This window comes from Lithobates pipiens, unplaced genomic scaffold (assembly GCF_037356315.1).
Source record: "Lithobates pipiens isolate NorthernLeopardFrog02 unplaced genomic scaffold, aLitPip1_a1.2 Scaffold_16, whole genome shotgun sequence".
Taxonomy (NCBI): domain Eukaryota; kingdom Metazoa; phylum Chordata; class Amphibia; order Anura; family Ranidae; genus Lithobates; species Lithobates pipiens.
This window is the reverse complement of record NW_027507748.1, coordinates 639,876,301-639,899,724: the sequence shown is the minus strand read 5'-3', so window position 1 is coordinate 639,899,724 and position 23,424 is coordinate 639,876,301. Positions and strand designations below refer to the sequence as shown.

The window sequence follows — 23,424 nt, the reverse complement described above, 5'->3', positions numbered from 1 at the left end:
TCACCTCAGCCTAGTCTGTTATAATGAATGGGAGCAGTGTAGGCAGTTTAAATAGTTCTAAGGTTTACCTAATACATTGTATGCATTAAGGTACAAAGCTTTTCAGTGCCCGTTTCTCCCCCTCCCTCCAAATAATTACCCGAGTTCTGTATTGATCCAGAGCAGTGCTCGTCTGCAGGACTTCTCTGCAGTCTATGATCCCTCACAGGCTTGGCTGAGAGCAGTGGCAGCCAATGGCTCCTGATGTTGTCAGTCGATTCCAGTGAGGAGTAAGCAGGGGGTGTGGTCGAATCACACTGTGTGTGACAATAGATGCATACAGCTCGGCTTCCTGATCGAGCGCCTACGTGTGCCACCATAGGAAGCGGCTTGGGTTCCCTACTGCACTGCGCTTTCTAACAGGCCTGGTGGCGGAGGAAGGAGGGGGGCCCAAACTTCAGAGGAACGTCGCTGTGGTGCAGTCTCCCAGAACAGGTCCCTGGGGAGGAAGAAGCAGATCTTCCACTTTTGGGTGGAACTATGCTTTAGGTATTGAAACTCTTCTACTTCTTAGGGTTTTTTTTTTTTTCTCTTTTATTCATGACAGGTCACTTTAGACATAAGAGAATGGAGTGAATAGAGCTTTATAGATAGCCAAAATTCATAGCTTTGCCCAGTGTGCAGCATGTAGGCCATTCTCCTATGGCACAGCAACACATTTGAACATACACAGTCCAAGAGAGGGAAAGAAGATTAGAAGCAGGTGAGCTATTCATATGTGAGTATCTGTACCAAAAACTAAACATTTTTGATGCTCTGGTCCTGCATGTATTAAAGGAAGTTTTCTAGAAAAAAAAAGAAAAAATAAAAAACTATTTTTTTTTTGCTTTTGAAAAACATTACTTTCTATGAAATTTATAGCCAGTTCTTAATCAGGTAGTTTCAATGTAAACATCTCATGTGGCAAGCCATACAACATGCAGCTGCTCATAGTACAAGAGAAAACAAAAATAGGCATTCCTGTAACACCCAAAAGACGTCAGGGAAAGTGAATCGGCAATGCTGTCCCTCCCCCAGGACAGACGGTGCACAGTTACCTTTCTGTATGTGTGTGCTAAAGCACAGCCAGATCAGTCATGTGAGATTACCGACTGCACACCTCTATGAACACGGTTATATAGAAAGTGGAATCATTCTGTATACGCTGCTTAGAAAAGACACAACCTCTGCTTTATGGAAAACATAGGCCCTTCATATAGTCTTCAAGTGTAGATGCCATGGGATCATTATCAAGATAATTCGGCAAAAAAAAAAAAAAGAAAACCACACAGACATTGAGGTAGAATGTCAATTTTACATTTATATGGGTTATAACATCAATTGCTAATAGAACTAGTTCCCCCACAAGCGGGGTTTTTAGGCAGCAAGAGACAGTAATAGAAGCCAATAGAAGTAGTATAAAAGGTATTTTAATAATAATAATTGGTAAAAACAAACATGAGCTTCACCTGAACACTTGGATAACAGACAAAATCATGTATATAAAGTACATATAATGTCACATGGAAGTAAAATAACAGACACAACTATGTTACACTGTATGAGTAGATAACAGTGAGAGCATAAAGCTAACGCGTTTCGACCCCAGAAGGGGTCTTCTTCAGAGATGGTGGTCTGTTAAAAGAAAAACAAGATTACACTGAATAAATAAATCCGGTGTTATGCATATTAGGGATTACCCAATATCAATTTAAAAATGGTTTACCCAATAATGTACTTCCAGGTAGGCAAGATGGATTGTAGTGCTTCAAAAGAAAGGTTCTCCCATAAGGCAATATCTCAATTTCCTTTACACATCTTGAGTGGTGCTTGGTCCGTATGTATTGCCAAGATGCCAGACGGAAGAAGAGGCAGTGTCATACACCCACTGACGTGACTCACGGGAGGTCACACTATTGCCTTGCCCCCCAGAGGGGGAAACTCCGGGGGGGTAGGTACGAGTGAGGGTACACCGAAGATATGGCGGGTCACACCTGCAGCAAAATCCCAACAGTGGCAAAAAATTAATTAATTAAATAATTGAAAGCAAGGATTATTTAGTGTTGGAGACATGGAGTGCATACGTACTATGGGGATAATAGTATCATATCCCCGTTATGTATGCCAAGGGTTGTGCACATGTGCACGTATACATATACACACTTGCACCCCCAATTGCCTAAGTGTCCACATAACATGCTTTCTAAAACCCAGACATAGAGAGAAAGAGGAGGGGGGGAAAAGAGAAACCACGCCTGGGAGTCCAAGAAGCCTAAGAAAGAGGGGAACAAAGGAAAAAAGGGAAAAAATGGCCTGGGGTGAGTGGGTGTGCAGATGTGTGTCAGTGTGTGAGCTCTAATATACAAAAAAAAGGGGGGACGGGGGAAAGAGAAAAATGGAGAAGAAAAAGAGGAATGAAAGTGATGGAAAGTGGAATGTGTGGAAGCGGTATGAGTATGCGCTTAAACAGAGAAAGAAAAAAGTGCGCAAAGGAATGGTGAGAAAGTGAAAACATGAGTAAGTAATAGTATATGCGGGTCATACAACAAACAAACAAAAAGACACCGCATGTGAAAGTGTGCAAAAACAACATGCGCTAAACTAGGTGACAGTGGTGAGGGACATAATCAATAAGAGTGTCAAGTGCATAGTAATATATACATATGAAAAAAGTGTGTGAATGTGGTGTGTGGGAAAATACCGCACCGGTGTAATAGCGTCATTGGAATAGCCAGGCGGGTGGTGAGATTATTACCTGAATTGTAGGACCTAGTAGAAAACTGTTCCAGAAGGTAAAGATGAGGGACGGCGACTTAGGCGTTAAACCACAAGTGGTAACTGGCGCAGCCCCTACAACGTATTTCCTGAAGTCCGATCTGTAAATTAGTTTAGATCAGTCCTCATATTGAACAGCCAATAAAAAGGGCTTGTTTTGGTGCAGTATATCACCAAGTATAGGTCAAGTACAAAGGGAAAATAAGTGCTCACCTAACCACGGGTACAGGTTTCTTTCCTCCTGGATGAATATACACCTCCTATGAATGAAGGTTCGTATATAAAGCCTGGAGATTGGCTGCAGGTGCAAACGCCCACCAATCAGTCGGCGTATCCAAACGTGTTGGCTGCCTGAATAGGATCAGCCTCGTGTGGCCGCCCCGGCGTCCTGGAAGGCCGGAAACCGGCCCCGAAATTTCGTCACTTCCGTCGCAAAAACGTGGCGTCACAACGTCGCGCACGTCCGTTCGATCGAACGGACGCGCGCGAAGTGTATATCACGCACGTTCGCCCAAACGAGCGGACGCGCCCGAGGTACGCGCCCGGAAGTGTCCGAGGATGCCACCGGCAAGGGAATGCACGTCCACCATCCCTCCACAAGGGGGGAGGGGGAACCAATGGAGAGGCCTGTCCGTAATATACAGGCAGAAACCCCTCCTGCCCTTGCCGGGGAGTCAGAGCAGGGGGCAGACACATTAGCCCCTCCCTCCCTCCGCAACTCGGCAAAGGACCATTGGAGATTTCGAGGGAAGAGAGACATATTCTCACCGGAAGAAAAAAAGTTGTTATAAAATATAAATTAATATTAAGCGATGTCAAAAAGCCGAGACTAGCCAGATACCCCCTAAGTACCCACCCAGGATCTTCTAGAGGAAAAAAAAAATAAATAAATAAATAATTAAAAGGAGGTTGTGCTCGTGAAGGGGAAGAAGATCCAAGGGTGGGGGAAAAAGAGGTAGGTGGCAGGTCGGGGCATACCATTACAAAAAGCCAAGTGGAATTCATCAATCAAGTTGTATAATTCCATAGTACTCTTCAAAGTTTAATGGCATCTATTGTCATGTAAATATAAGTCTTTATCAAGAGCCTGAACGGAGCAAATATGCAAACTATAGTAAAATGTACATCAATTGAAACACATGACAGTTAAACACATGGTTTTTCTGGGTAATTATTGGTATAAGGATACATTGCATATACAAAACAATCCCGAATACTCTGTTGACGGATACAGAAAAAGAGCCTGAGATGTAATGATGAAGGGAAAAAGGAGAGGCCCGGGTAGGGGGAAAGGTAAGGCCCCCACTACAAAGCAAGGGAGGCTTTATTGTGTTCTTCCGGAGGAAAAACCCTCTGGGGGGCAAGGCAATAGTGTGACCTCCCGTGAGTCACGTCAGTGGGTGTATGACACTGCCTCTTCTTCCGTCTGGCATCTTGGCAATACATACGGACCAAGCACCACTCAAGATGTGTAAAGGAAATTGAGATATTGCCTTATGGGAGAACCTTTCTTTTGAAGCACTACAATCCATCTTACCTACCTGGAAGTACATTATTGGGTAAACCATTTTTAAATTGATATTGGGTAATCCCTAATATGCATAACACCGGATTTATTTATTCAGTGTAATCTTGTTTTTCTTTTAACAGACCACCATCTCTGAAGAAGACCCCTTCTGGGGTCGAAACGCGTTAGCTTTATGCTCTCACTGTTATCTACTCATACAGTGTAACATAGTTGTGTCTGTTATTTTACTTCCATGTGACATTATATGTACTTTATATACATGATTTTGTCTGTTATCCAAGTGTTCAGGTGAAGCTCATGTTTGTTTTTACCAATTATTATTATTAAAATACCTTTTATACTACTTCTATTGGCTTCTATTACTGTCTCTTGCTGCCTAAAAACCCCGCTTGTGGGGGAACTAGTTCTATTTGTATCTACTTGGGGTGAGCAGCACCCTCCTAGCTTCTTATAGCACTGTGTTCTTATTTGATTGTATAACATCAATTGCTTATCATTTATAAGCAAAAAAATAAAGTCATTTTAAAATTGATGGTAGCAACACATCTCAAAAAAAGTTGGGACAGGGCAACAAAAAAACTGGCAAAGTAAGTGGCACTAACAAGAGCTGGAAGAACATTTTGCAATTGATTAGGTTAACCCCTTCAGCCCCAGAGGGATTTGCCCCCTTAATGACCAGGACATTTTTTTGCGATTCAGCATTGTGTCACTTTAACTGATAATTGCGTGGTCGTGCGACGCTGTACAAAAAAAAATTTCCCCACAAATAGAGCTTTCTTCTTTTGGTGGTATTTGATCACCTCTGCGGTTTTTATGCTATAAAACAAAGAGTGGCAATTTTGGGGAAAAAAATAAAATAAAAAATACATATATACATACATACATACATACATACATACATACATACATACATGCAATAGGCATATACTGATTGGTATGTGCAAAACTTATTGCGTCTGAAAACTATGGGATAGATTTATGGACTTTAATTGTTTTTACTGGTAATGGCAGCAATCTGCAATTTTTAGCAGGGCTGCAACATTGTGGCCAACAAATCTGCCCCCAAATTACACTTTTTTGGGACCAGTGACATTACTACATTGATCAGTGCTATAAAAATGCATTGATCAATGTAAATATTACACTGGCAGGAAAGGGGTCAACAGTAGGGGGTGATCGATCAAGGGGTTAAATGCGTTCCCTCAGCGTGTTCTAACTGTAGGGGGGGGGCACGGATCACTGGGAACAGTAGATCTCCGTCATGTCTCAAGTCAGAATGGGGATCTACCTTGTTTACAATGACAGATGCCCGTTCTGCCTCTGTACACCTTGATCGCAGGTCGCCGGTGGACAGAGTCTACTCGACCCACGGACACACTCCCGCCAGCACGCACCCACCATCGCGACTGCGCGAGCCGCCATACAGCTACAGCGATTTGCACAGGGGAGCCAACCTGCTGCCGTGTAACGACGTCGGCTGGTCGGCAAGCAGTTAATTGACAACAGGTCAGTAACATGACTGGGCATAATTAGAGCATCTTAGAGAGTCAGAGTACCTCAGAATTAAAGATGGGCAGGGGTTTACCAATCTGTGTCTAAAAATGGTCTAACAATTTCAGAATAATGTTCAACATAAAATTGAAAATACTTTAAATTTATCATCATCATCAAAAGATTTGGATATTCTTGAGAAATCTGTGTGCAAGGGACAAGACTGAAATGTAAAACTACATGTCCATCTTCTTCAGGTCCACAGACGGCATTGCGTTAAAAACAGACATGATTCGGTGATGGACATCACTGTATGGGCTCAGAAATATTTCCAAAAATCAATGTCTGAGAACACGGCTTGCTGTGCCTTCCAAAAATGCGAGCTAATGCTATATCATGCAAAGGAGAAGCCATATCTGAAAATGATCCAGAAATTATGCTTATTTAAAATGGTCTGTAGCAAAGTGGAAAACTGTTCTGAGGCCAGACGTATCAAAATTCAAAGGCCGATCAGCGGGTGCCGGGCACTGGATGTCTGCCGGCAACTGCTGATCATCGGTCAAACACAAAATGGAGATCTGCCTATGTCATGGGTGCCCAACCAGTGGCCCGCGGAGCCCTCCGATGTGGCCCGTGACCTCCTTCTGTGGGATGGCAGATTTGCAAACCCAGATCATGGGTGGCAGACCCGCCATCCCAGAGCATCTGTGTTGTTAATGAAGCTGGCAAAGCAAGCAGCTGTGGAGTAGAGCTGTATAAGCCGATGCTTCCTGTATTGCGCCATCTGATGCCACAGGCAGAGTGATACCAAATGCACCCTGCCTGGGACAGCAACAGCAGGCAATACCTGAATGGGTCAGGTTATTACTAAAATTGCAGTGTATATATGGTCATATCTGCGCAGCGGTTACTGGGCTGCTTTCATACTGACCTGCACTGAGGCATAGACTTCCGTTATTATCTTCGGGTTTGGCGAGCTTTCAGAAAGTGCACCACACCTGCAGGATATAATAGAAGTCTATGGCAAAGTGTAGCTAACCCACAGGAAAGACATAGGTGCACTGGGCTGCATTAGTGTGAAAGGCCTCTTTCAAACAGTTGGTCCAACTTAATCGGACCCTCCATTCACCTCTATGAAACGGCAGATGTAAACAGATTTGTGTCCTTTTACAACTGCCTACCTCCAAAATGATTTGCTAAAATAAAAAAAATAATATCATACCCTTCCGTCTGGGCGGATCGGATCGACTGACCCATAGAGTAGAGTGGGCTGTATCCGTGTCCGCTCTGCACGGACCTGTCATCCGTCTGCTCTGCTAATTGTGGCCCGCAACCGGTTACCAAGTCGCTTAAGTGGCCCTCGCTCTTCAAAAGGTTGGGCACCCCTGGCCTATGTGAACATGGCAGATCTAATTTCTGACAGAAGGGAAGGGATGGATTTTGTGTCTCTGCAAAGCAGAGATTAAAAGCCATATCTTCCCCTAGTAAAAGCAGCACATACAGTACACAAACACACTGGCTAAGCACACATTTAACCCTTTGACTGGCCTAGATATCTAACCCCTCCCCAGCCAGTGTCATTAATACAGTGACTATGCAGGGTTTTTTTTTTTTTTTTATTTTTTTTTTTTACTGTCACTGGTCCCCAAAAAGTCTCAGTGTTCGATTGTCTGCCGCAATATCGCAAACTTGCTATAAGTTGCTGATCGCCACCATCACTAGTAGAAAAAAAAAAAAAATTCCACAAATATATCCCATAGTTTGTAGATGGTAGACGCTACGTCGTTTGCGTAAACCAATCAATATAAGCTTATTGGGATTTTATTTACCAAAAATATGTTGCAGAATATATATTGGCCTAAATTTCTGAAGATATTTGATTATAGCAGAAAGTTTTTTTATATAGTGCAAAAAATTCAAAATGCAGGAGGTGATTAAATACCACCAAAAGAAAGTTCTATTTGTGGGAGAGAGGAAAAAAAAAAAAAAAAAAAAGAAGGACATTTTATTTGGGAACAGTGTTGCATCACTGCGCAATTGTCAGTTAAAGTAACACAGTGACATATGGTAAAAAATGGCGTCGTCATGAAGGGGGGGGGGTAAATCTTCCATAGGTCAAGTAGTCAACAACCCCCATCCCGGTCCCCTTACCTACCATCCTGTGTTGCTGTTCTAGTCTTGTACCTCTATAAGTTGCTCAACATTTTATGATTCCCCTTGTGTAGTCAGTTTATATTTTATTCAAAATACGTGTTATTGATGTGAAACTTAAAGAGGAACTGCAGTCTGCTCACATAATAAAAACTGGAAGCAGGCTGTATAAGGGATTTACTGGCAGAAAAAAAAAAAAAAATGTGTTACTATCCAAAGTTAAAACAAGGGCAGAAGATTTAATAGATGGAAAGATAAATAAAATTACTGAAGTTCTGCTTTAAGAAAACAATGGGGGTTATTTACTAAAGGCAAATACACTTTGCACTACAAGTGCACTTGAAAGTGCAGTCGCTGTAGATCTGAGGGGGACACGCAAGTAACAAAAAAAAGTATTTTAGCTTGCACATGATTGGATGATAAAATCAGCAGAGCTTCCCCTCCGATCTACAGTGACTGCACTTGCAAGTGCACTTGTAGTGCAAAGTGGGTTTGCCTTTTGTAAATAACCCCCAATGTGCCAACAAACAAGAATAGAGAAGGAAAAAAAATAGGATTATGAACTAAAATATTCACTACATTTTTCCACTGATGCAGTCATGTTGTGCGTGCTGTGGGGCAGAGGGTTTGCAGACCAGAAGGAAAGTCAAACCAGGAAGAATTTACTCCACTGAATATTGAGATTTGTATTTTTATATGCAAGAATCTTATAAAGTACCATATCGTTTTACACTATTGGGGCATCCTCTTTTCCCCAACAAGGTACAAGAATAAACTAACATCAGTGAGTCAGGCGCTTTTAAAAAGGGACCAGCACCCTCCCCTCGAGGAGGTATAATAGGCAGGATAAGAGTACACTAGTGAGCGGGAGGCCACACTGCGTGACCCCTTCACTGGCCATTAGCTGGAAACAACAAGCTGGATATGATTACACATGTACTGTATGAGAGCACGCAGGTGTAAGGGAAATGGACTGTTCCTGCCGTCCTCAAATCCAGAGCCAGCGTTTTGTCAAATTAGCCAACCCAGTCACTTCCGGTTTCTTTAAACCATCAGTAACTGGATATTTTGATGAATTGCTGTTTGGACACAACACCGGCAATCGAATAGTGTCCAGTACAGAAAGATTTAGCTGTTTTGACATCACATCGGCTAACGAGGACAGAGTTGTCGCTGCCTCGCCGGTGGCCATTTTGTTTAGTATCGGAGTGGAGAAACAATCCCTGGTCATAATATGCACCAGATTCTATTCGGTTGCCGCTGTGCGTCCAAACAGCAATTCGTCAAAATCTCCAATTACCGATGGGTTAAAGAAACAGGAAGCTAAGTAGTTGGAATTTGACCAGTTGGCCCCATTTTGACAGAACACCGGTCTATGGGCGCGATGATGCAAGGAACCGTCCATTCCCCAAGACCGCTAGTGTGCGAGGGGGCAGGAGCAGCAGGGATCAGTCTTGAGGATTATGTAGTATATCTCCGCTCTCCTTTACCCTAGACAAAAACAGGTAGTTAATCCATGCATTGTGGGCACAGCCCATTTTTTTTTCCCCTTGGAATTCTTCTTTAGCTCCGATCTGATATCTGAAGCCAGGTGTACTCTTTGGAAACTACAACACATGACCCGCTTTTCTTGGCTAATTCCTGAGAAATTCTCTTCCGCAGTAGATGTTCTCTATTACATCCAGAGTAAGGCTCCTTTCACACATGCGGACAGTATGTCCGTATTTCATCCATCCGTTTGCGGATGAAATACGGACATACATGCATTCCTATGGGATAGCGGGTGTCTGCGGATGAACATCCGCTATTGTCCGATTCTGCAGACGGAGGAAAATCCTACTTTTCTATCCGTCTGCAGAGTGGATCTGATGAACACGGACAGACGGTTCGTGCTCATCCAATCCCCATAGAGGAGAGCGGAGAGCTGACAGGGCGGTCCCTGCACAGTGTGCGGAGACTGCCCTGTCCGCCGCCGGCTCAGCAGGGACATCGGAGCAATCCCCGCTGATCGAGCGGATCATCACGGGGCGGATCATTACTGATCCGCCCTGTGTGAAAGGGGCGGATCATTACTGATCCGCCCCGTGTGAAAGGGGCCTAAGCGGTTTCCCCCACTATTGTTTACACCTGTCGCTTGTCAAATTCTTCATCCCATAAAAGTGCTTTTACTAGAAAATTACAGGGGGACTTTAAGGGTAATGAAATGCGAGGTCTCCTGTTAGAAGAAAAATATAAAATGCTGCACTTTTCAAGGTAAGAGTGGGCGAACGGAACATTAAACAGATCAGCATTCTAAACTAGGCAAACACGCCGAGCAGCCATTTGTTTGGTCACCTGTGGAATGCTCCAAGGACAGCAACAAGCAAATGACTGCCAAGGACAAACCAAAATTAGTTTTTCCATTCAAATGTTCACCTCTTCACTAAATTCACTTATAATCTAAAAGTGACAGAACCGCAAAGGTCACAGTGTAGGGCTTTTAAGACCACATAAGATGTAAAATTTACAGTTGAACTCCAGCCTTACCTTCAGCCGTGAACAATTATACAGGCTCTTCTCCTCTTGTACAGAATTTACTTGCTCTATTTTCATTGCATACTGTGTGCTTTTCTCAGTGTGCATTAGAAGCTGCAGCTACGATTGCAGCTTTGTTTTACAGCTCCATCATCAATTTCTTTGTTCCCTAGCCTTACTGTCGCTGGACTCGTTTCATTCATTGCATTTCAGTTCTTTCAATCATGTAGGATCGGGATACTATGTTGGCATTACCTAGGATGGTCTGCATGCAAATACCTAGAAATGCCAAACTACCTCAGACATACAACTATCAAGGCATTTTGATATTATACAGGATTTATATAGTGCAAACACTTTGCAATACAAAGGGAGACAACACAGCAACAATACAAGAGGGTTAGGAGGGCCCTGCTCCTGGGAGCTTACACTCTAATAAGGAGTGGCTGGTGGGTCAAAATGTAATAACTGAGGGATGAACTGATAGGAGAAATAGAAGGCTTGGTTATTAGCTGAAGGCAGGATAGGCTTCCCTGTAGAGATGAGATTTCAGGGATCGCCTAAAAGTGGACAGAGTTGGAGATTGGGGTAGGGCGTTCAAGAGGATGGCAGAGGAGAGCTGGGAGAGCAGAAAGTCTTAGGAGTGGAGAGGACGGTTTGTGTGATATTTGGAGAAAAGACTGGGGATGCAGCTTGGGACAGAGTTTTAAAGGGCTTTGTATGTTAAAGTTTTAAATTGTATTTGTTGGGCCATGGGAAGCCAGTGGAGGGATTGGCAGAGGGGTGGCGGAAACTGAGCAGTTGGTAAGGTGGAGGAGTCTTGCAGCAGCTCGCTCCTAGCGTCTCCTCTCTGGCGAGTGCCCCCATTGAAAGCTGCTTCCTATGGGGGCACTGGTGCGGCTCACTCCCTTTCAGAACCCCCTTAAAGTAAAGTAAACAAGCAATATACAGGACCCTTCATATTTTCTGGGGACCAGAGTCCATTGAATCTACATGTCCATCTAAGATTACCCTGTTCACAGATTGAACGCATTGCTGCACAATTTCACTACAGAACAGTTTTATCACTCTCAAAACAAAAAGTGGATCTCCAGGCAATAAAACTTACAGGAGGGGGACTCCCCATCCTAGCCACCCACATCTTTACACTGAAACTGGTTGTAAACTCTTTCATATACCCAGCGAAGTGACTAGCCTCAGGTGATATACAGAGGTGAAACAATCTGCCTACATACAATGAGAGAAAAAAAAAAAACACTATTAAATCCCCGCTGATTTTGTACATTTGCCCACTGACAAAAAAAATGATCAGTCTAATTTTAATGGTAGGTTTATTTTAACAGAGAGACAGAACAACAAAAATTACCAGAAAAAATGCATTTAAAAAAAGTTCTAAAATGGATTTGCATTTTAATGAGTGAAATTAGAGGTGCACAATTAATCACGAAAAGATCGCAATCTCGATTCACCCCCCCCCCCCCCCCACACACACACACACACACACACACACACACACACCCCCACGATCTAAAGGCTGGATGACCCGCTACTTTTGTTTAGCCCCGCCGGTTCCATGTAACTAGCATGGAACGCAAATGGCGGATATCGGAACTGATGTCAGTCATCGGAGCGCGTGATGCGGCGCACCGCTGCCTGGGCGTGGGCGGGTACAGTGGCCGGGAAACAGCAGTGAGTGCGCACTGCGATGTTGGTTTACAGCTCCCAGTGCCGATTCTAGGGGGGTGGTGGCATACAGTACCGAGGACTGGAGTGGACTACAGCATGGTCCTATAGGGGGAGCTGTTAAGTAATGAGGCTGGTGTACAGAGGACTACAACCCCCAGCATGGCTGATTCTATATTATGGGGCACTGCAACCCCCAGCATTACTGTTTTATGGGGATTATGGTCCTATATGGGGCAATATAAACTACCACGTACCTATAGGTGGTGGTGTACAGAGGACTACAACCCCCAGCATGGCTGATTCTATATTATGGGGCACTGCAACCCCCAGCATTACTGTTTTATGGGGATTATGGTCCTATATGGGGGGCAATATAAAACTACCACGTACCTATAGGTGGTGGTGTACTGAGGACTATAACCCCCAGCATGACTGATTTTGGCTTATGGGGGACTAACGCCCCCAGCGTGAATCCGGTTTATGGGGGACTAGAACCCTTAAGCATGCCCCTATGTGGGGGGGATTGTAAATTTTTCAAATAAAACAGTTTTTCAGAATCTTTATTCTAAGCAAAAGAAACATGATTCTCATTTTTCCCAGAATCGTGCAGCTCTAAGTGAAATAAGTATTTGATCCCCTATCAATCAGCAAGCTTTCTGGCTCCCAGGTGTCTTCTACACAGGCAATGAGTGGAGATTAGCACTCTCTTAAGCCAGGTTCACACTGGTGCGACAAACGCTCCGGCATTGGGAGCTCATGTCACATGACGTGTGAAAATCAATGTTTACCTATGGAAGCCGTCTTAACTGGTCCGACACAAGTCGGTCCGACTTTGAAAATGCTCCTTGCACTACTTTGGTCCTATTTAGATCCTACTTAATTTAAGATCATTGAAGTCGGATCGGCATCTTGCCCGATCCGCCTTCAGCATGCAACTTGTGCTCTGATGATCTTGAGGGGAAACTCCATGCCGGTCAGGGAAGGGGAGTGGGGACAAGCCAGAGCCCCCCCCCCCTAACTGTACCAGGCCGCATGCCCTCAACATGGGGGGTGGGTGCTTTGGGGGCAGGGGGTGCCCTGCGGCTCCCCCACCCCAAAGCACCTTGTCCCTATGTTGATGGACAAGGGCCTCTTCCTGACAACCCTGGCCGTTGGTTGTTGGGGTCTGCGGCGGGGGGGGGGGGTTATCGGAATCCGGGAGCCTCCTTTAATAAGGGGGGCCCCAGATCCCAGCCCCCCACCCTATGTGAATGAGTATGGGATACATTGTAACGCTACTCATTCACCTGGGGAGGGAAAAAAAAAGTGTCAATAAAAACCACACACTAGACCAGGTTTTTAAAGTAATTTATTAGGTCGCTCCAGAGGTCTCTTCCGACTTCTCCACTCTCTCCGACCTCTTCTCCCACTCTCCTCCGCTATCTTCTGTTCTTTTGCTAGTGTTGGCCCAGTCTTCTCCGTCGTCGTCTTGCGATGTAGACACGACACTCTCTCCTGACGTAATGCTGTGTGTGAGGTGCGCAACGACTTATATAGGCAAGGGGTGGATCACCGGATGACATCACCCGTGACCACACCCCATGCCTATATGTCGTTGCGCACATGGCATTACATCAGGAGAGAGCGTTGTGTCAACATCGGAAGAAGACGACGGAGAAGACTGGGCCAGCGCTAGCAAAAGAGCAGCGAAAGAGTAGAAGATAGCGGAGGAGCCCGGCAGAAGATGGCAAGAAGAGGCCCGAGAGCACAGAGATGAGGCCGGAGAAGTCGGAAGAGCCCCCCGAAGCTGCCTAATAAATTGCTTTAAAAACCCGTCTAGTGTGTTTTTTTTTTATTGACACTTTTTCTCCCCCCCCCCCCCCAGGTGAATGGGTAGGGGTACGATGTACCCAATACGCATTCACAAAGGGTGGGGGGCTGGGATCTGGGGCCCCCTTATTAAAGGGGGATCCCGGATTCCGATTATCGGATCCCGCCCGCAGATCCCGACAACCAGAAGCCAGGGTTGTCGGGAAGAGGCCCTTGTCCTCAGGAACGTAGGGACAAGTTGCTTTGGGGTTGGGGGGGGGCTGCAGGGAACACCCTGCCCCAAAGCACCCTCCCCCCATGTTGAGGGCATGCGGCCTGATACGGTCAGTGAGGGGGCACTTGCTCATTCCCACCCCCTTTCCTGACCGACCGGGCTGCATGCATGGATAAGGATCTGGTATGGATTGTGGGGGGACTCCCATACCGTTTTTTTTGGCGTAGGGGGTTACCCTTAAAATCCATACCAGACCTAAGGGCCTGGTGTACAGTACCCTGTAGCCAAGAACCAGCGTGATAGAATTGCGCTGGAAACATTCTTGCGGGCGAATCTTGTCAATGATCTCACTGTTATACAAGCTGTACACTCACTACTTTACGTTGTAGCAAAATATAATTTATTCAGTGTTGTCAAATTAAAGCATATATAAAATAATATATATATATATATATATATATCTCACAAAAGTGAGTACACCCCTAACATTTTCATTTTTTGTATATATATATATATATATATATATATATATATATATATATATATATATATATATATATATATATATATATACACACACACACAAATGTTAGGGGTGTACTCACTTTTGTGAGATAGATATATATTAATATACATACACACATTTTCTCAGTAGTAAGAGCAGTCTTGTGACTTCTATCAGCTTCTGCTTAAAGCTTGTAGGAGCAGTTTTCAATCTCTTCTGACTGTCCTATGAGGCTGCATGGCGTCCGACACTGTCTGGACAGTGCTGATCACATAAACCATCCCAAAGATTTTGGATTTTGCCCGTTGGATTTAGTCAGACGGATTGTGTCCGAAACTGTTGCATACACACGGTCGGGCCAAGTTGGCGAAAAATCCGATCTTTCAGAACGTGATGACGTAATTTCGTTACGATGGGACTACATTCAGGCTAGTAGTCAATAGCTTTGATGTAGGAATTTGATCTGAGCATGCGTGGCACTTGGTCCGATGAAAATGCTCTACACATGATCGGATTAGGTCCGTCCGGCCCAGTTGGTTGGGAAATCTTTCCAACATGTTGGAAATTTGGATCGGACGGAATCAGTCCGATGCATACCACACACAGTCGGATTATCTGACGACGCGGTCCGATAAGACTCATTCCGACAGATTCTCCGACCGTGTGTACAAGGGCTAAGGATCGCCCTTATCTGAATGGAAGCAAAGCCTGTTCATCACCTTCCATGGAGTATCTAATTGGAAGAGTACATCAAAAGCTTCCCCTTTTTTATCTTTGCGATTAACTTTTACAAGTGGGCTGGCTACTCCTTTAGCGCTTCATGGTTTCAGATTCTCAGTGTTGTACAAAAATGAAAACAATGTACATTTTGGCCAGTTTATTTCAAGTCTACACCAGTTACCACCACACAGACCAGAACAATTTTGACATGTTGACATACCACTGTCAATATCTATGACATTTCTATGATGACACATGGTATGCATTTTTAATTCTTTTGCATACGAAAAAAAGTTTTTGGTGATACTTTCCAAGAAATAATATATTTTATATAAGAATAATATTTTCTGTATGCACCTCCAACCGCTCCGCACACAAACATGAGCAGTTTTAAAACATCCAATATTACTGTTAAAGAAAATAAAATTTAAAAAACAAAAACACATTTTACTCTTCTTGCACACAGGTACCTGGGCCTGTATTACCATCTGCCTGGGAAGCTCAGGTTCTGCATACTGATGGCTGTGCTTAGCTTTGCTCATGTAAACACTTGTATAACAAATTTTCCTTTAAAAAAAAAATAAAAAAATAAAAAAATAACCTCCGTACACGTTGCAAGTGCTTATGAAAGCACCAGAATATACCCGAGTACAGCCTTGCACAGCCATACATGGGTGTCTGTACATAGCACCTGGGCTTCCCAGGTAGCGGAAATTTGATTATATTTTGGTTGCACAGGTGCCAGTGTGCAAGAAGCTTTAAGCCTCGTACACACAATCTGATTTCCTGCAGAAAAAATCTCTGACTTTTGTCCAAAGGCGTGTGCCTGGATTTTGTCTTGCATACAAATGGCAAGGAATTGTAAGCCAACAAACAAACGTGGTGATGTACTACATGTTTTTTTTCAGCTCTTTAGCGCCACCCTTTGGGCTCCTTCTGCTAATTTCGTGTTAGTAGCAGTTTGGCGAGTGTTAATATGTGCTTTTCGTTTCTGAACTGCCGCTCGTCAACCAGACATGTTACGGAATTGGAGGAGGATTTCTTGTACCACAAATTGGTTGCTTTATTAAAATCGTGACCAATTATGTCATATGCCTTTGCTGCGGGAGCTCCAGGAGAATAGCCCGGATGATTTTCGGAATTATCTCCGGATCACGGACCCCTGCTTTCACCAACTCTTGGCATTGTTGACCCCCCTATATAACAAGCAGGACACGTACATGCATGAGGCTTTTATTTTATTTTTTGGATGAATAATGATTTGATATATTTTCTATATTTTTGGATGCATAGAATGCACTTTTTGGTTAAGTTCTATTGGCAGATAGCATGTCTAATTAATTTTTTTTAAATGCATAATAACAAAAAAATTGTGGAAAATACTACTTAGCTATGTGTTTTACTTCAAATGACATTTTGTATTTTTTTTTTTTTTTTTTGTAACTGCCTACTCCCAATCTGCCACGTCACAAATGTTAGTCCTCCATTACGAGCGCTAGTTTACAAGACCGACCGCTTCTGGCTTGTCCTTGCTTCCAAGCATGCACGTTTGTACTTTGGACTTTTGATCAACTTGTGTACACACGCTCGGAAAATCCAACAACAGACATTGGTCCGCGGAAAATCCGATCGTGTGTACGAGGCTTTAGTCTGCAATTTGCCCTGCTTATGAAACTAAAAAAAGTTTTTGGGCACAAAGTGTAGTGCATTTTTTTCCAAATGAAATAAATGGCATTTAAAAAAATATTGTGTGTATTAAGTGTAAAAACAAATCAAAAAGAAAAATTTGACAAGGAGAGAAAGGAGCGTCAGACATAAATAAGGACCTGTTTAGCGTTAAACATGGAGTAAAAACAGGTCAACATTTTACTGGGGGGGGGGGGGGGGGGGTTCAACACTTTTTTTCTGATAGGTTTGCTGTACAATGCAATATGCTATACTGTAATCAGTTGCTACTAACAGCTAAACATAACTACAATGTAATAAACTTTATGATTACCATGGAATACTGCAGTGTACAGGGATCATTGCAGAAAGAGACAACAACAAAATCACTATTAGACTGTATTCACACCCAAGCGACGCATTTTGGACCATTTTTAAAGCGCTTTGAGTCTTTTAATTAGCCAATAGAGAAAAAAAATCATCTGTTCCACCTTTGGTTGCTATGTGTTTCCAGCTTTTTGATCTGCTTTTATTACATTTTTTTTTTGTTTTTATTTTTTTTGTAAGGGGCCAAAGCTGAACTCAAATAGCAAACAGTTAAAACAAACAAATTAACTATATACTGTATATAGGAGAGGTTTACCTGACAAAGGAATTATATTTCTAACCATCCAGTCCTCAGCTTTACACAGCTCTGCTTCACAGCACAGTCCTGCCTGGCAGGGGCATCTCACTTTGAGAGATACACAACTTGTGAATGCAGTCAGAAACGGTCTTTATTCAATTAACCGTTACTGCGACAAGCCTTGCTTGAAATCCCTGAAGCCAAAGCACACTGAGGAGCACATTATAAAACAGATTTTCTGATCTAGATCAGCGATAAAACCAGCGAATCTAAACCAAACAACACACAGCAGCCAATGTTCGGGATCCCCAACTTGTTAAAGGATTCGTTTACCTTAGGGAACATGTTACATCCCTATTTTTAGGTTGGAACATGTAACATGTTCCCAATGCTGCAGCCACTACCTGATCCCCCAGATCTCAATTTTTTGGGTTTCGGGTATTTTTTGGGTAGGCAGATTATTAAAATTAGTACTAGACCCCAACACTATAACTATTTGCTAAAGCACTGTGTATTAGAAAGGTTTACAGTTTTTACCTTTTTTGTTATTCTTTGACATATCTTAGTGCTGCTGTTCTTCTCCAGCCATTTCCTCACCACATGTGTTTCATCCTCACATCTTTGGGAAGGACCAGCTTCCTGTGACAAAGGTTTGTGCCGGGTGTCCCCAGACCCCGGGCCAGCTCAGGGCACGGTCTGTGGGGCATCTGCAGCGCTCACTGCCCGCCTCGCATTACTGCTGTTCCGCCCTTGACAGAGTTGCAGCCACAGGTGAGGAGAGGTTATTACATCTGCTGCATCTGGGTGTCAGGTGATGGTGGAAAGTAAAATGCTGGCGACAGTGGCAAGCGACAAGCTGCATCTGGTGGCAGGCAACATAATCAGGGCTGCCACTAATTCTGCATCATGGCGAGTTGAGATATGTCATATTATATTGCAATGTAATAATAGAAATAATGCAAATAATGCGCTACAATCATCCTGACACCATAACAACCATGGTGTGGTGATGATTGAAGTGTGAATACCAGCCATTGCCCCAACAAATTACCCACGAACATGGAATCCCGTGCCCCTTGACAAAATTTTCTTCCACGAAACCGGTCCCCGTGCTAAAAAGGTTGGGGCACCCAATTTGTGCAATATGTGTCAGTACAATCTCTACATGACTGGATGACAACAGCGCCAATGGAGACAGTTGACATCCTGTGCCAGAAGTGCCTGGACAAGCCAAACAGAAGCTCCACATTTTTGGAAGCAATCTTCAAAAAGCCATTTGTAAACAAACAGATGACTAGAAAAAACAAAAAAAAACACTTACCTCGGCCCAGGACTGTGACGCCTCCCAGGAAGCATGGGTGATAACATTGCACCAGCCTGCAGCACTGGGAGCTCAAAAACCCACAAGAAAACAAAACCAGGGTGGATTTGATTTAAATCACTAGTAAAAAGGCTTAATTTAAAGCGGGAGTCCACCGGGACTCCGCGTTTTTTTTTTTTTTTTTTAAAAGCCAGCAGCTACAAATACTGCAGCTGCTGACTTTTAAATAGTGACACTTACCTGTCCAGCGCGCCCGCGATGTCAGCACCCGAAGCCGATCGCTCGCTCGTCTGGCGGGTCCTGCCGCCGCCATCTTGGGTATGGGAATCAGGAAATGGAGCCTTTCGGCTTCATTTCCCGGTTCCCTACTGCGCATGCGCGAGCCGCGCGGCGCAATCCGGACGTCCCCGCTGCCTCTGGGAGCTGTGTGTTTCCCAGCAGGCAGCGGGGCACTTGCTGAAGGGGGCGGGCGCTTGCGGAAAGGGGCGTAACGTACGCCCCTTTCCGCAGAGAGCTAGCCCGGAAGTGGGTGCAGTTACCTGGATTATCCAGGTAACTGCACCCCCCTCCCCCCTGAAAGGTGCCGATTGTGGCGCCGGAGGGGGGGATTCCGATGAGCGGAGGTCCATTTTAGGGTGGACCTCCGCTTTAAATCATAGTTTTTAGCCACTAGGTGTCGGCACTATAGCCGAAAGACGGCTACAGCGCGCCGCTCAACTGCCGGGAGGGCAACCCTGGACATCCTCTGGTTTACTTCCTCCCTGCCTGTCAACGCATCGGGGGAAATCTGTGTTGGCTGTGTCCCTTGGACACAGCCAATTACAGATCATGCTAAATGGCCAAACATATGTAAACATATGAGATCATCTCTCATTGCCAGCTCTCCCTCCTCATACAGACGGCGTCTGAGGAGGGAGAGCTTCCGTGCTGCAGCGCAAGTGAAGAAAATAAATTTAAAAAAAAATCATAAATTACAGTGCCACACTAACACAACACAGTGCCTATCAGTGCCACTGTCCCCAGTGCCACCTGTTATCAGTGTCACCTATCATCAGTGCCTTTGTATCAGTGACACCTGTCAGTGTCACATGCCATCTGTTATCAGTGTCACGTCATCAGTGCCAGTTATTAGTACAACATCAGTGTCACATGTCATCAGTGCCACGTATTAGTGCCATCTGTCATCAGTGTCACATGTCATTGTCCTGGTGCTCCAGGGCCTTCAAAAGTGTAATAGGTAGCCAACAAGTTAGATGTGTAATTTATGCTCCTAGAACACATGATGGCGCTCCCTGCATGTTGAGCCTCTCTATGTGGCCAGGCTGTGGAAAAGTCCCACACATGTGGTATCACCATACTCGGGAGAAGTAGCAGAATGTATTTTGGGGCATCATTTGTGGTATACACATGCCATGTGAGAGAAATAACCTATTACAATTTTGTGAGAAAAAAAAAAATAATCTTCAAATCTTCATTTTGCAAAGAATTGTGGGGAAAAAAATGACATCAAAAACCTCACCATGCATCTTACTAAATACCTTGGAATGTATACGTTAAAAAAAAAAGGGGTCATTTGGGGGGGGGTATTTGTACTTTCCTGGCTTGGTCGGGTTGCAATAAACGAGATAGGCCGCCAGTACATCCGATGTGATCAATTTTTTATGATTTTGCCCAGTAGGCAAGTGGTTAAAGAGCAACTGTCATCTCTGTCACGCAGTGGCTTCTCCTCTGACCCGCTGTTGTCTCACCGACAGTCCCATTCACTATAATGTGATGGCTGGTGATGCGGCAGTAACACAAGGTGAGGGACGTGTCGGCAGCAGGTGAGTGGATGCCCGCTAACAAGCGCTGCCATGATGGATCTGAAATGACAGGTTCTCTTTAAAATGTAAGGACTTATCCTTGCTGGTAGTTAGAATCTTTAATATTTGCAAACAAAATGAAGTTTTCCTATTTAGAATAAGCAGCTGTCAAGTTAGTAAAACAGCGATATCAGAACCGATCCAAATCATACAGTTTGTAGTGTACACAGATTTGCAAAACAATGGAAGGAATATTCCTGAGGTTTTTTACCATCTCACGGCCACTGTAAAATTGTGTGAATGTATCAAATTTAAATATTGCAGAATATACAGCCTCATGCTACATAACTTACTTCCATTTCATGCTTTATAAACTAAATTATTAATGAATCTTAAATAGAAAATGATCTTTAGATAGATTTTTACTCCAAAAGCATTACAGTAAATTAAATTTGATAAAAATCCACCCCCCCAAAAAAAAAACTGATTTTTTTTTTAAATCATTGATTTTTATCTACCCTGCCACAAACCCATTGCAAAAATGCACTCCCCTAGAATTTCGAACATCCAGTTATTAAAGAAGGCAATGCTTCTTTAGTGTAAAGCTTTGCCTATGGAGATTTTTTTTGTTTGTTTGTTTTTTAAGTACTGTAGTTTGTCGCCATTTCACAAGTTTTGCGCAATTTTAAAAGCATGACATGTTAGGTGTCTATTTACTTAAAAAAAAAAAAATGGGGTAAATATTGTGTTTTGTACGTTTTTAAAGTATATCCCCCCCCCCCCCCCCCATATAAATTACGTTTGAAAAAACGCTGCACAAATAAAATGACATAAAAAAAAAAAAAAACTGCAACAATCGCCATTTTATTCTCTATGATCTCTGCAGAAAAAAAAAAAAATAATAATAATTTTAATGTTTGGGGGGTTATAAGTTACCTTCTAGCAAAAAAATAAATACTGATTGAGACTTGTAAACAAAAAGTTAGAGAAAAGGACTTTAAAAGGGTAAAAGTTTAGGACATCCGCTGTGATTGGTCTGTATTGGGAAGCAATGGCATAGCCACCAATGGACATGTCAGGGATGAGTAGAGGGAAGTGACTGAGGAACTTCCACGATTACCTGTCAGTCACACAGGAATGTCAACAATCCTCCCCGCCCCCCTCACAGACACTTACCTGCCGCTCCTCACACCTACATGCAGCTCTGCCGCAGCTCCATCCTTGTCCTCTGCAGAAGCAGGCTCGGCTTTGGGCCGGGACAGTGTCACAGGTCCAGTCAGTCCAGTGCGGACAATTAGGACACAGACAGGCAGTCGGCGGAGAAGAAGACGAGGTGACAATGCTGCTCCTGGTCCCCAGAGAATCGCCACAGACAGCGCACAACGCACTTCGCTGCTACTAGGAGATCCCTGGACGTCAGCGCGCACGACGCAGAGATTCCCCGTGACGCTGCGTGATGGGTCAGCCCCAACACAACATGGACTGGGCGTGGCCAGTATCCCCGCCTTTCCCGAGCCTAGTGACCCTTTGACAGCAGGGCTGGTTGCTAGGAGACGAGCTGACACAGTGGTCCCTGCTCCCAGCCTCCTACACCTCAGCTAGAAGTTTTGGATGTTTGTGAAATAATCAGTGGGTGTAAGAATAAACACAATAATACAAGCTGCCATATAAGCAAGTAGTTAAATATACTCACCGGTAGAGATGAGCTCAGGCGTGTTCGCATGGAACACGTGCAGAGCCCGCCAGGAAGTCGGCGCTGCGCTAATCACAGGCAGTGAGACATTGCCCCGATGTGCGGCTGCAGAGATCGGGCAATGTCTCACTGCCTGTGATTAGCGTAGCGCTGCGCCCGACTTCCTGGCGGGCTCTGCACGTGTTCCATGCGAACACGCCTGAGCTCATCCCTACTCACCGGCCACCAGTGCCGGTGTCCTGTTGGATAGTGTCCCCTGTTGGATAGTGTCCGCTGTGTACTGCGCATGCTCAGTACACAGGACAAGCAGATTCTGAAAATAGCCAAAGATGAACAGCACCTGCGCCGTGAGTCCAGGTTCCAGCCCCACCATCCAAGTGGACATAGAGTTAGAATAAAAAGAGCCGAGCGAAGCGAGGCCGTGCCCGAAGCGTGCGAGCGAAGCAAGCCCACAAGGTGCCCTCTAATATGTGCAGCCCTGTGTCCACTTGGATGGTGAGGCTTGCACCTCGACTCACGGTGCAGGCGCCGTTCATCTTCGGAGATTTTCCGAATCTCCTTCTGCTCCGTACTGCACAAGCGCTGCGCCTGCGCAGTACGGGGCGGACACTTTTCGATGGCCAGACTCTATATGTCACAACACCGGGACAAAGTCATCTAGAGCCCAGGGTGAAAATGCCAAATTGGGCCCCCCCCAGATTTATGAGTATTATATGTCAGCAAATCCCCCTCCAAAAAAAGAGCACTAATCTGCATGGTTACCCCTAAGCATAAAGCCCCCCCCCTCCTCCCAGGACAAATCCACCACCCCCTGCTGAAATCCCCCCTCCCAGCACAAATCTTTGCCCCCCTCCCATCTCAAATCCTCTCTCAGAAAATCCCCCCCCTGCACAAATTGACCCCCCAA

The 23,424-nt window shown here is 44.4% G+C and overlaps 1 protein-coding gene across 1 annotated transcript in view; it reads right to left on the bottom strand.

Annotated features, from left to right (window-relative positions):
* The window catches only part of FNDC3A (fibronectin type III domain containing 3A), a 443,791-nt gene extending 421,541 nt beyond the window's left edge, over positions 1-22,250 (bottom strand). The window contains exon 1 of the mRNA XM_077484274.1: positions 22,001-22,250. The gene's annotated coding sequence lies outside the window, so the exon portion shown is untranslated. The remainder of the gene's footprint in view (positions 1-22,000) is intronic.
* Between the last annotated feature and the right edge of the window lie 1,174 nt (positions 22,251-23,424).